This window comes from Perissodus microlepis, chromosome 13, assembly GCF_051167445.1.
Source record: "Perissodus microlepis isolate ML-2025 ecotype Zambia chromosome 13, ASM5116744v1, whole genome shotgun sequence".
NCBI classification, from domain to species: Eukaryota; Metazoa; Chordata; class Actinopteri; order Cichliformes; family Cichlidae; genus Perissodus; species Perissodus microlepis.
The window spans coordinates 25,985,903-26,000,696 of record NC_140473.1 but is presented as its reverse complement, the minus strand read 5'-3'; positions in this window follow the sequence as shown (position 1 = coordinate 26,000,696).

Here is a 14,794-nt window from a genome sequence, read left to right as displayed (position 1 = left end):
CAAGCAAAGTGCTAACTCCAGAGCTATTAACAAAACAATCCAACCTGCAAAAACTAAACAATTCAGCGTAACTGATGACACAGCAAAATAAGTTACAGTCTTACTTCAGCAAAAATGAAGTTTTTTGTTTATTTATTTTATTTTTTCATTATTACCACTGCAAGTGTCTTTGGCCCCACAGACAAAAGGAAAAGTTTAGTTATCTGATTTATCATCCTCTTCCTCCAAACAGACAGAGAGAGACAGAGGTAGAGGCAGACGGCTAAAATTAATTTTAGCTCGGGTGAAAAATTGCCCACATGACGACCTTCAGTGCAACAGTGAGCAGAAACACAACAAAAAGACAATGCAAAGTACAAAACTGCCACACAAGTAAAACAACTGAAGAGTGTATAGTGTAATCAAATGGTAGCAGTACTTAAATTGTGGTTAAAACAAACAGGTTAAGGCTCTGCCTACGTTACGAGTGCTTTTATGGTAAGGGACTCTTTACTCTAATATCCAGGCTGATATTAGGAGTGTGACACTGAATAACATGTATTTTAATATTGAAACTTGAAATATATGAATATCTACAGAAAATGAAAATGTCTGAAATATTTTGTCTTTGGCATTACGCAGAACATATTAATTTTGTGTGTAATTTGTCTCAGACCAGAACCAAGATGAACAAAATAGATTTCTGTAACTGAGCAATCATTCCTATCATTTGGTCCTCCAGTCTAACAGCTACTACAGTCTAATAGTGAGATATTTATAATTAGAGCTCTTTTGTTACATTTAGTAACTTTTGAATGTGTTGTATTGTTTAATATAGTTTAGTTTCTGTCCCTACTTTCTTGGAGCAACGGTGAGCACATAATTTCTTCAGGGATTGAATAGTATTCTGATTCTGAATACCTGTGAGCCTTTCTGAAATGACATATAGGGGCATTTTCACTAGTGAGAATCAATAAAATCTGTCTTATATACGAAGCAAGGGAGCAAGAAGCAGGACACACACACAGCTTTTGGCCACTAGAAAGGTCTTTGAGTCTTTTCCATAGCAGTTCATTCTTCTCAGTATAAATGATAGACAGGCTGCTGACATGTGAATACCTGACTTTTCTTTGCTCCTCTGGATACACACCACACAAACTCAACATTGTGCACTTTGTAAAGAGCATGGATACACTTGACCTATCAGGAAGGTTTAGCAAAGTCTCTTTTGGACGGTTCACAGCTCTCTAGGTCTGTTCTGTGTGCCATGCACATGCTGCAAAGTCACCTGCTCTCCGAGTCATTCTGCCCCACCTTTCTTCCTGGAGCTGAACTAGAAACCAAACTGCTTTTTGCTTTTGTTTTCACTCAAAGTACGACATTAAAAAATGTCAGAAAGCTTTATCCTCTGCATTTCCAAGGTTTCAGGTTTCACCCTGTCTAAAGGGGCTAGATTCATTTTCTGAAGTAGAATAGTCACCCCCACCCACTCCCTGTGTAACTAAACATGTAGGTAAACAAATATAAAGACAGAAGGTCTGGCGGTCACCACCTTGCATCATCCTGCCAGACCACAGAGTATGTTCAGTTTGAAAGTAGTGTGGAGCATTTGGTTTTGTTTCCATGAAGGTCATCACACTATTTCCCTCATCTAGTTTAATATTCCACACAACCAGATCCTTAACCTTCTGCTTTGGGTTTATGTTGCAATTGATCAACGGCAATGAGTAGTTGACTGCAATTAAAACCAAACATCAGTGTCATCAAACGTTAACTATACTTATGAGAAGTGAGAACAGAAACAGTATCCAGATAATCCTTCAGTCTCGTTTCCTCTGTTTTCCCTTCTTAGTTCTGCATTTCTTCACCCTCCTATTGTCTCCTACATGCTTCATCCTGTCCTTCTCACATCTCTCTATAGCACATTACTTGTCATCGCTGTCTTAGACAAGTAATACCCCATTAGCCTGGTGAACCTGGAACCACTGATGCACAGAAAAGCTCCATTACCATCCTGTAATGCCGTTAGGCTCTCCATTAATTCGTCACCTCCATACACTGCTGGTTTACCACAATAAACTGCCAGCAGCAGGCAGTTCAATCAGCCAAGTGATTAAATGTGCACAGATTCAGTGACTGATATGGATTTGAGATGAAAATGTATTCATAACACTTCACAAAGCTATGTAAATTTTAGAAGATGAAGCTGCAGAGTTACCTACTGCGATTATGTCATTTGTTGGCTGACAGGAAGAAGCTTAAGGTTCATATAATTAAAAGAAGAGCTACTTTAGGAAGCTGTGTATGCAATAAGACACAGTTACATTTGGCTTACTGCTTAAGAATTACTTATGAGCAGCTTTCATTTAATGACATTACTTTAGCAAAATGCATGATTAATTACAAACTTTCACTGAGGAAAAGGAATATAAATCACAAATTAGTATCTTTCCTAGATTCATATTGTTATTTTCAATATTATTTGATCAATCATTCCTTTTTGGCCAATGATGTTGAAAACAACAGCTGAATATAATTTAGAATGTATGAAAATATAAAGTAGGATGGACTAATAGGATCTTTGCAGGTAATATAAAAAAGTAAAATAAGAGAAACTGCAATAGGAATTTATGGTGCACTGCACAAACAATTGCAAATCAAGACATGTGGAAAGGCAATGAATTCAAAGTTTCATTCTTCAAATGAGAAAAACGTCCTATCCTAAATATGAGATCACTGAAGGTCCTTCTAAATTTAAAAATGTATTTTTATTGTCAAGTTTGAATGAAAAATTAAGGATTTCACTTGTCTTTAATGACACTGAAATAATGTAAACAGCAAAAATAAAACCCAGAACTTAACCATCCAGTCATCCAAGTATAGAAATATTGGATCGTCATATCTTGACTTGAAAAGTAATGTAGCTAACCCAAGTAATGGAGTTATTTCCTCAAGTAAAAGTTAGGAGATTATCACTGTGAGCACGACTGAACCTGAACAGAGAAACCCCGTTGAAATGGTTGGTTTTAAAAGAAAGAAATGAATAAACATATATTACTTCACACTTCAGAGTTACTTGCAACTTGCAGAGTTACAAAAATAACAAAAAGGAAGCCATGCTGTACTTTACCTCCTGTAAGAGTGAAAATTAGTTTACTCAGATTAACACAGCTCTTGTCAGCAGGAGATTGTCTGAGAGGAAATTGGTGTTGGCAGTGACAGACAAAAAGGACGTCAGAGACACAAATGAAGGGAACATACAAACTCACTATTTTTGCAGTCTGAAATATTGAAAATTGAGGATCTAGTGAAATTCCAAACAGCACAAATTCTATTCAAAGCAAAAAATAAAGAACTGCCAGGTAATATTCAGAGTATGTTTTTTTTGAAAGAAGGAAGTTATAATTTAAGGGGTTTTTGTAACTTCAAAACAATGAAGGTACGTACTACAAGAAAAGGCTTTTGTGTTTCTGTTCATGGAGTGAAACTATGGAACAGTCTAAATATGGAATTAAAGCAATGTCCAAACATAAAACTGTTCAAAAAGAGTTATAAAAATATGATCTTCTCGAACTATAAAGAAAAGGAAAATATTTAAATTAAGTGAATGTCTCTATTTAAAAAAAAAACAACTCATGATGTGATATTATAGTATATAGTATATCAAATTCAAATTCAAATTCAAATTTTATTTGTCACGTACACAGTCATACACAGTACGATATGCAGTGAAATGCTTAGACAACTGCTCGTGACCTAAAGAAAAAAAGGAAAAGGCTATGAATAAGATAGGAAATAAATATGAAAAATTAAAAAGGGTAAATTTAACTAGGAAGGAATAAAATATAATAAAAAAAAAAAAAAAAAAAAAAAAAATTAAATTAAATTAAGGTTAAAAATGAAATAACTGTACAACACAAATTAGAATGAAGGGTAAATTTAACTGGGAAAGAATAAGATAAAATATATAAATTAAAGTTGAAAATAAAATAACTGTACAACAAAATACACAATACACAGTATAGAACTATATAAGAATGTATGAAGAAATATAAATAAATAAATAAATAAATAAATAAATAAATAAATATATATATACACACAATAACAGCAGCTGTACAAGTATTAACTGGAAATGAAGAATATAGTGACCAGTGTTGTGCAAGCCACATTGTCTTGTGCAGTGCAAATATGCTTAAAGTGATTTAAGTGATGAAGTGAAAACAATGTCCAGAATGTCCAGTGTGTGTGTAAGAACTATATGTGTGGGTCAGTACTGTGTGGTGGTGTGATTGAGAGACCGTATCGCCTGCGGGAAGAAGCTCCTCCTCAGTCTCTCTGTGTTGGTCTTCAGGGAGCAGAATCGCTTTCCTGACCTCAACAGAGAGAACGGTCTGTTGTTGGGATGGCTGAGGTCCTTCACGATCTTCCTGGCCTTGGTCCAGCACCGCCTGCTGTAGATTGAGTGCAGGTCAGGGAGCTCGGAGCGGATGGTGCGCTCAGCTGACCGCACAACCCTCTGTAGAGCTCGCCTGTCCTGCATGGTGCTGTTCCCGAACCAGGTTAAGATGTTTCCCGTCAGGATGCTCTCTATGGTGCACGAGTAAAAGTTCCTGAGCACCTTGGAGGGCAGTTGGAAGTCTCTCAAGCGTCTGAGGTGGTAGAGACGCTGACGGGCCTTTTTCACCACGGTGTTGATGTGACAGGACCATGACAGGTCCTGCGTGATGTGAACTCCGAGGTATTTGAAGCTGTCCACTCTCTCCACTGGGCACTCGTTGATGACAGGGGTCTGGTAGTTCCTCTCCTGCTTAGTGCTGAAGTCCACTATCAGCTCCTTTGTCTTACTGACGTTTAGAAGGAGGTTGTTCCTCTGGCACCAGTTCTCCAGATTCCTAATCTCCTTCAGGTAGGCCGTCTCGTTGTTATCAGAGATCAGGCCCACCACGACGGTGTCGTCAGCAAACTTGATGATGGTGGTGGAGCTGGTAGTGGCCACACAGTCATATGTGTACAGAGAGTACAGCAGGGGGCTCAGAACACACCCCTGGGAGGCTCCAGTGCTGAGAGTGGTGGAGGCTGAGACATGTCCGCCCATCCTTACTGCCTGTGGTCTGCCAGTTAGGAAGTTGGAGATCCACTGACACATAGATGAGCTGAGTCCCAGATGCTCCAGCTTGGTGGTGAGTGTGGAGGGAATTATGGTATTAAATGCAGAGCTGTAGTCTATGAAGAGCATTTTAACATAATTCCCCCTTCTAGTGTCCAAGTGAGTAAGTGATGTGTGGAGGAGATGAGAGATGGCATCGTCTGTGGAACGATTTGGACGGTAAGCGAACTGTAGTGGGTCCAGTGTGTCTGGTAGTGAAGAAATGATGAAGTCTCTGACCAGGCGTTCAAAACACTTCATCACTACTGAGGTGAGGGCTACAGGGCGATAGTCATTGAGAGAAGCAGGGTGGGGTTTCTTCGGGACAGGAACAATGATGGACTCTTTGAAGCATGTGGGGATCACCGACTGAGATAAAGAGATGTTGAATATCTCAGTGAACACAGGAGCTAGCTGGTATGCGCAGTCTCTGAGGATACGACCTGGGATGCCGTCTGGTCCTGCTGCTTTCCTGGTGTTCACTCTCTTGAAGGCTCTCCTTACTTCATGCTCGGAGATGACGAGCACGTTTCCGGTGCTGGCAGTATCTTCCTGTCTGCAGCCGTTAGCGCCGCTAGCACTAGCATCGTTGGAGTCCTTAGCTGCAGCCTCGAAGCGAGCATAGAAAGTGTTCAGCTCGTCTGCCAGAGTCACGGCCGCGTTCGTCATACCGGTTGTTGTCGCTTTATAGTCCGTTATTGTCCTTAGTCCCCGCCATAGGCTCCTAGAGTCACTCTGTTGGAGTTGTGACTCTAGTTTCCTCCCGTAGCGCTGCTTCGCCTCTTTCACCGCCCTCCGCACGTTATATGACACGGCTTTGTACGGGTCCATGTCCCCCGTCGTGAGTCCCGTGTTGTAGGCAGCGGTGCGGGATCTCAGAGCGTCGCGGATGGTTTTATCCACCCACGGCTGTTCACTATTTTTATTACAAATTATATCAGTAAGGAAGCTGACTAAATATTAACTGATAATTTATGGCAAATGGGTGGGATTAAATAAGTGTATACTTCTTCCCACTCCCTTTCAACATGTAAATTAATCAGAACGTTCTTTTGTATGTAATTTGTATAGTATTTTTTATTATTTATTTTTTCTCTTATTTTCTTTTCTAAATGTACTTGTATATTGTTCACATGTTGAAATAAATTACCAATCAATCAATCAATCAAAGAGACGACAAAGAGCTGAGGTAGACAGAGAGAGAATTGTTAGCTTGGATGTGGATGGTGAGTGGGTAGGAAACCAGAGGCTATCGTTGTCCCTGATCTTGATCACTGCATTATAAGCCAGGATTGAGAAATCTGCCGAGCCGTTTCAGAGAGATTTTTGTCGCCTACATAAATTTAATGGAGCACTCGCTGAGAAATGAAATGGCAGCCTCATATGTGGGATATTTACTTTATAGTGCTCCTGTGCCTAACGGTGGGGGAAGAAAGAATTCAACTTTATGAACAGATTATACACTAAACAAAACCACTATAAGGGTCAGAGGTCACCACAATGACAGAGTCACTGACTGAATGCTCTTAACAGCAATGCAGGTCAGATAGAGTGAGAAATCCTTAAACCAATTTTGCTGGTTATTGGTGAGATTTATCCACATCTCTTCCAGTATATTTTTGCCTTGCTGGAAACTTCCTTTTATAAACGATGAAGGCAAAGCTAAGGCTGATGTGCATTTTCTCCCCAGAGTTGCACATTGAACTGAGGTCTTTCCTATCATCAAACCCTCTGACTCAACTCCATATCATCTCAGCACCAGTTCTGGCTGCAAGATCCTCATCTCGCTGGATAATGACAGAGTAAATAAAGGGTGAATGTAGCCTCAGCAGGTACAGGCACATCTTATTTGCAAGAAATGTGCTTGTTTTGAAGTGGTTTGCATACAACAAAAGGAACCATATGCTGAATTGATTTAAATTCATGTTATAATAAATGTTGCATGGTTTAGTACATCCTCTCTGTCCCAAGCAAATTTACCCTCTGGCACTTATCCTGTTCTCTAGCTAGTAAAAGTCACACCCCCAAAGTGGTGTTTTCTTCCAGCTGAGTGGCTCCTGTCAGTCACTGCAGATGGGTAAGCATTGCTCCGAAATCGTTAAGGCTCTGAGGCATCTTGGCTCAAAGACTTGCAGCTAATATCACGCTTCACAAACCGGTCAATACCCAGCAGCTCCGTGAAAAAGCCCAGCCTGAGCCTAAATGCCCCCAGAACACTAGAGGACATGCTTTCATTCACCCCACTGCTCACTGAGGTCGGAGCCACCAAGAACAAATCAGCTGTCATATGTCTGGGAAGTGTAAGAGCAGTCACTCAATCAGCAAGACAGCCAGACATTAAATATGAAAGTCAGTTTTTCAGCTAAAGATCGCAGCTCGGGTGGTTGACTGCAGATTTTTGTTTGTTTGTTTGATGTCACAAGCTTTAAAATCATTAATCAGTAGTGACTGGCTGATTCTGCTTATAATATTATCCAATTAATAGTTAACATATTAACGTAATAGGGACTTTTTTGCAAAAAGCCCAGCTTAGACATTCATGCCAAATGAACACGCAGGGACACACTAGTGAGATTTATAGAAAAAAGTTTTGTGTGGCCTGAAGCATGCGAAGATTATTTTAATGCTTTTGAACCATCATTCACTAAGGACAGAAATCAGCAATTGTGGGAGACTATCAATCCATTTTCTTCTGCTTATCCAACTAAAGCAGCGGTCCCCAACCCCCGGGCCTCGGACCGGTACCGGTCCGTGAGTCGTTTGGTACCGGGCCGCGAGAGTTGAGGCTCAGGTGTGAAATGTATGCTTTTCAGGGTTTTTATTGGTTTTCAGCGTTATTTTGTTATCGTTTTTATCATTAACTCGGTTTTCCTGGGTCTTTTCACGTGTTATGAATAAATCTTCTTTTTTTCGGTATCGGTACTACTTTTATTTTGTTGTATTTATCTGCGACACCTTAAAGGCCGGTCCGTGAAAATATTGTCGGGCATAAACCGGTCCGTGGCGCAAAAAAGGTTGGGGACCGCTGAACTAAAGGACACAGGAGCCTATCCCAGCTTTTTTAGGACACACTCTGAACAGGTGCCCAGCCTGTCACAGACAACCATGCAAAAGCACATACACACATGTGCACAGGGACAAACAAACACACACAAAGCCACTCTAAAATCATGAGTTGTCTTTGGATTGTGGGAAGATTTGGACTGTGGGTAACAGAAACGCACCCCATAAACCGAAACAAAGTGGTGGAAAAATATTGTTTCAAATCTCATAAAAACTTAAATGCGTCTAAAAATTTAATATAAAGTGAAGAAGACAAAAAATGCTAACAGGAGGTGAAATGGTCTGCTTCCAGGTGTTTGCAGCAGTTTTTCTTCTGAATGTATTAAATCTCTGCAGGATCAGTGTGAGCATCTCTGAAGTAAGAGAGCTGTGCTGATTTATGCATATGTCTCTGCAGAGACGCAGCTTGGGTTTTATCCACAGCTGTCTAACATTGTGACAGGTAAGCTGTCAAACATGGAAGTTTCAAATAGCTTTTTGTTGTTACACAGTGACCGTCCTCAGGATGAGCCCTGGGTTTCATCACAGGCATTTTATCTTATATCTGAATATTTTTTTATCATGCCAAATTATTTTTTATTTTTTTTATTATCCAGTCTCACAGTGGGCTGTGTGTTTGTAGCAGTAATTACATTATTATGCATACTTTGACATTAAAGCGTACACCAAAATATGGCCATATGTAGACTAGTAACAAAGAGTGCACAATGCTGATTGGATACATTTCTATAACATAGAGAGTAACCAGAATTTTCATCAGCTTCACAGACAGATATGCTGTTTATTTGGACTGATATGGAACTATCCTCTTTCTTATGCATGCTCCATTGTGGTCTCATAATCAGTTTTTGACTTGTGTTTGGTGCCGTGACAGTCATTAAATTAATCTGCTGTCATGAGTGATTGCTGGGGCATTAATATATGGAAATTTAGAGTGGCTGATATTTTGGTAGGTAGCTCTGTCATGCAAGTGAATGGGGGGAAGGGATTGCCTTGAAAAAGTCAGAGCCCTGAGGCCCTGTTGTACTTTAATTTGCCCTTGTATTGCAACCTCTGTTTTTTCCACATTCTTAGGGTTGACTGAAAGCTAAGCTACCAAATCTTACATTATGCATGTACACAGTTTTCATGGATGACATTGATTTTTCAAAACAAGAAACACAAGCGCTGTATGAATCAGTCTCTTTCATCAATGTTTATTAAAATGGTTCATGCATTAGCTGTTTTGGAGGTCAGCTGAAATACAAAGAAACCAAGCATTTCTCATGGCCAGTAATGAAAGTGAAAAAAGTGAAGTCAATAGTGGAAACAGCCACTTCTGTGAAATTAGCCATAGCAGGCAGTTACATTCCATGTAGAGGAATTCTACCTAAAGCGCTCTGAGTCATATTATTTAAGAATTAGCTGTACATTCAATTGAAACAAATGATCAGCTAGGCAAACACTGCTGCTACCAAAGTGTAGATGCACTTTTCAGCAAGAAAGTGCTCCAGGCTGCCAAATAAACAATGCATGCCAGTGGTTTGCAGATACCCCTCATAAATAAGTCAGTTTCTGTGTTGCAGGATAAATTTTCATTAATATTCAAGGTGACCAAAGACTGAACATTAACAACTAACACTATTCCCCTTTTTAAGGTGTTAACAAAGAAATCTGTGAATTTCTTTTTATTTCCAATGCAGTGAATGAAGAGAAAAAGAGCAACATCACCGGTTTAAATGCTTACCATTTGATGGCTATCACAAGACCTTGACTAAAAGATCATGCTTTTATTTATGTATAAATAACATTTTCTGCTCAGGAAAAAAATCTAACTCCAAGCAAATCCAAAAAACAGCTCTGCATTAGCTAAATACTTCAAAACTAACAGCATTTTTCTCAGTGAAGTTACACTTAACATCTCTTCCTAATATTTATGATAAACACTTGCAATTGTAATTAGGAAAACAACCCATACATCTCTGTTACCCTGTAACCACTCATACCCACTTCATAATGAACCCCAAAAAAGCAAAATCAAAACAGTGACAACCATTAAAAACTGTCCTTGGTCTTCATTACACGGGGTAAAATCAGCAGTAATTCCTGGATCAGATTGTTCTGCAGTGGTCATGGGTATTTATTGGCTCCAGCTCTCATTGTCAGTGATGGAAATGTGGGGGACATACAATTTTTTTCCCCTTTTTTTATTTCATGTCCAAGTACTTAAACCAATAACAGTGCATATGACAGAAATGTTAAGAGATGCCTGACAACAACATGATAAAAGTGTCAATAACCCATACGATTGTACCATTAACAGGATACATTTGTAACCTCACAAAATTCATATTTAATTTAGACTGTGAGAAAAGTCTTAGATTTCCCTTTTCTGACATTTGGCAAGTTAATAATAAATATAAAAAAACAGAATGAATTTTAGCTTTCCCCAAAGACAAAATCTTTACACAGACAGTGTAGTGAAGCAGAGTGCGAGTACATCAGTCATTGGTGGGCTTCATTTGGTATGCAACAATAAAAACAATTTAAATAAATTATCCCTGACACGTGGCTTCAGAGGGCCTCAAATACAGCTGCAAAGCAGAGGGACAAAGTCAAGGCAAAATAAGCACTAATGCACCAAAAACACAATGTCAAAGTAATCTCAGTTATTTTCACTTTGATACAATTCATAGGAATTCATTAGCTGTTTGAGTTGCCACCAGGCAGATTTGGGAACAACATCCAGTCAACTACTATAGGAAAATGCATAATTTATACCATTTTTCTTTCTAAGAGAGCAAAAATGGCATGGTTTGGACGAAAAATATTTTTCACATTATAACCCAGATGGTAGATTTGTTGATTCAAAAATGAAAAAATAATTCTGCATCCAGGATGAAACAGCAGGAAACAGAAACTAGCAAAGATCTACTTAAAGGAACACTATTAATATGTGACTTAAGTAAATTGGGTTGGAAAAGGCTGTACTCAGTTGTACCACAAGAAATCGAATGGATGATACGTTTGTTGCATAATGTACAAAATACTGTATTTGTTAGTTTTGATCAAAAAATATTCTCAGCTCTCAATCTGAATAAAAAATATAAATTAATTAAGTGAATTTATTAACCAGATGTTTTAGTTGCTTCATAGGTGCAGCATATTTAGACAAACTGCTCTCAGTAAAGGGAACCAAATATTGGAATAGCATACGAATGGCAATGAAAGAAACCTCTACACATCCTCTACACAAACAATGCATGATGGCAAACCAGATCTGTGGTCACATTTAGCTCATCTTTGTAAGATACTGAATTTGCTTTTGTTTTTGTTGTGTATCTTGGTTATTGTAAAGTTTCATTTGCCCAGGGACCACATATGCCTTTGTGCATGGCATTTGCCTGTTCTACCCGTGCCTGCATGGGTCCTCTCTGGGTTATCCAGCTTCCTTCCAAAGTACAAAGGCCCTCAGATGTCTGCTGAGCCCAGGACCTTCTTGCTGTGAGATGACTGCATCACTGGGTAGCCTAAAAAAGAAGAAAATCATCATATTTTTCAAAGATCCATGATGATGGATGATGGATAATCACTAGATGGTTTTTACATCAGTATTTACACAGTGAATCTGCTGATGACACACAGAAATATTTGAAAATGCTGAGTAAATGTTATCCATGGAAATATTTACAGTCAGCTTGGTCATTACCCTACAGGACACTGAGAGTCATCCTGTCACTTTATAAAGTCTATGCAGAGTAGAAACTTTTTGGAAATGTCATGCTTTTTAGAAATGAAGCAATGATAAGCTTAATGCATGGTAATTATTGCTTGCACACCTCCGGGATACTGAGATAAGAAAGCGTGCTCTCCCACCCATCCCCCTGAAGATTGCAGTTAGGGTTCATCAGGACAGATTCCTCATGGCACATGAGCACTTTCCTTCCTCATGCAGTTGGACTTCTTAACCCTACACCCCACTCGCAACCCTACCATTGGTCAGGACATAGGTGATGTGTTACAATAACACACTTATTTGCTCAGGCTGTAACATTTTACACACTGGTTTCATTAGAAACTCTGCAGATCATGCTTTCACTTACATTTTGCACATCTCCCTGCCTGCTGTCAAAAACATGCATCCAGGCTCGAAAACTTCCTTAAATCTTATCCTTATCTGTCCCTTTGCAAGTTGTACCTCAATCAGATGTTTTTAGTGTTTTAGTGAAAAGTGTATAAATATTTGCCAGATGTTTTAGTCAGTAAGCTTCTGTCATAATAAAGGCTGGAGATTTAACCACTCTTCTTAGCAAAATTGGTAGAATTTATTTAAGATGGTTTGTTAGATTATAGATCATGATGCTACCATCACCATGCTTGACATGAAGGTTACCATTATTGACAGCAGGTTGTTAAGATTATGAAGCTTCACCCTTACTCCTGTGTCTTGTCTTCTTGTCAATCTTCCTCCCATCTCACCATTAAACTTTTCTCCAGACTTGGGAAGCTTGGTTTCCACCCTCTTAGTCCATCTACAACTTGCTTCATTGTGGACAGTGATGCTCGTGTTACAACAATTTCCAGTGCATGGCAGGCTTGAGACTTTGGATTATTCCTGATCAGCCTAACCAATTTCCCAACTTTCCTCTTATCCTCTCAATTTTATCCCAACTTAAATCTCTTCTCTGTCTTCTGTCTCTGTCTGTTCACCGAGTTTGCTGGACTTTCTCCGTTCTGATTGTATTGGTCAATCAGAACGAATGCTTTTGGGTTTTTTTCTGGCAAAGAGAAACTATCAGTTTTACTTTATCATAATCACTAGTGTGACGTTAATAGGCCTTGGTCTTGTAAAGTTAAAAGATACTTTGGACTCTTCAGTACTATTTATTCAAATATTTTAATGAGTGTATGCATATATTTGAGGCTATACGTAGAGTTTTAAGCCTGTGTGGATTAGAGAAAATCCAAACTAAATTCAAACTTGTTAACCTAATTCTTTTCTTTAAAAGTCATTTTAAAGTCATTACAGGTGCATGCTGTACAATCATTCCACCCTGAAAGAACAGAAATCCTCAAAACCCTCAAATTATCATGACATTCATGTTCATGATGGTTTTATGTAAACATCTGACCACATCTGGATATTCCATTTCTGTACCACTCGTTGCACGGCACCAAGCCAACGTCTCTTTGTGTAAAAGCTTGCCAATAAATGTAATTCTGACTCTGAATGACCTTTTTGCTGTCGTATAAATACTCAGAATACACAATGCATGTTCTTTGTGCACGATAGGATGAGAGTGGGTTTCAGCTTCTCACTTTCAGAAATGTTTAAAACTAAAATTACACTTCAATAAGATGCAGGCAGCTTCAGCCCATATCTCTAGTTTCTTTGTCACAGTGCTTACTCATTCATATGCAGCCTGCCTCCCTGCTCCTTAAAAGCCTCTCTCACATTCCTGAGTGGCTGCATGGTAAGTCATCATGGCAGATAAAACAAGCACAGCGACGTGATCCAGGAATAGTTATATTAACTGTGATAATGCCACAAAGACCGCTGTATTATCTACTTCTTCATTCAGAAGAAGTGAGATATTTACACAGTATTCACATCAACGTGTGAAAACCCAATTTAGACAGAAAAATTACTTCTCTCACCTCCTCATTATGTGTTGGTTTTAAATGACAGATGACTGCGCAGCAATGTCGGACTTTTCAAGTGGACAATAAAGAGTATTTTTTAGACAGGTGGTGTTTTATCAGGCCTGTTTTTCTTGTCTTTTTGTTTGAGTACAAAGACTGGAGGTGGCGAGAAGAAAAAAAAACAATACCTGAGGCTTTCTGTCACAATCCAAGATCATTGTTTCGATTTGGCAGTTTTTTTATTAGTGTTTTAAAGGTGTTGCCATATTGCCATATACATTTTAGAAGCAATAAATATTTATATCTGTTTATAATTGGTTGGAGTTTAGATTTTCCCATGCTTGGACTCGAATGTATCAAATGAATATAGAGATGAAGAAAATTTGAAGCCTAGATTTTGATTTCTAGCTTCCATGAGCAGAGAATAAATTGTTCTGGACACTGGAGGAGTTCGGACTAGTGTATATAAATACTTGCAAATTACAACTTCAGACCTAATTAAAAGGACTTATGTTTTCATGCTATGAAGCACTCATTGCCAGCAGGAATTTATGCTGTCAAACCAAAGCCAGTGTAGTGCTAAAATCTTTAGATGTGATTACAAGAGAGCGTAAACTCAAAGCTGATTGACTAAAATACTTGGAAAATAATACAGATGGTGATTAGCTTGTATGTTCAAAGTGGTTATAGATTTGTGCATTGACCTTATTTTAACCAGTTTATGGTGCATATGTTGCATTTATTGCCATAAAAATATTTTCATGTATTTCTGGGACAGTTTCTGGATCTAGATTTCGCTCAGAGTAAAGATTAAAGTAACAGCGCTGAGAATCAGACCTTTAATTTGAAGTCATCCTTTAAATTCCTGTATCATCCCTCACTGTGCTGCTTTGGCTGATTTGCAGTGACTGAGTAACTGTGCTGGGGATCCCGTCACTGACCACTGGACCTGAACTGTTGGATTACACGATGACAAACAGA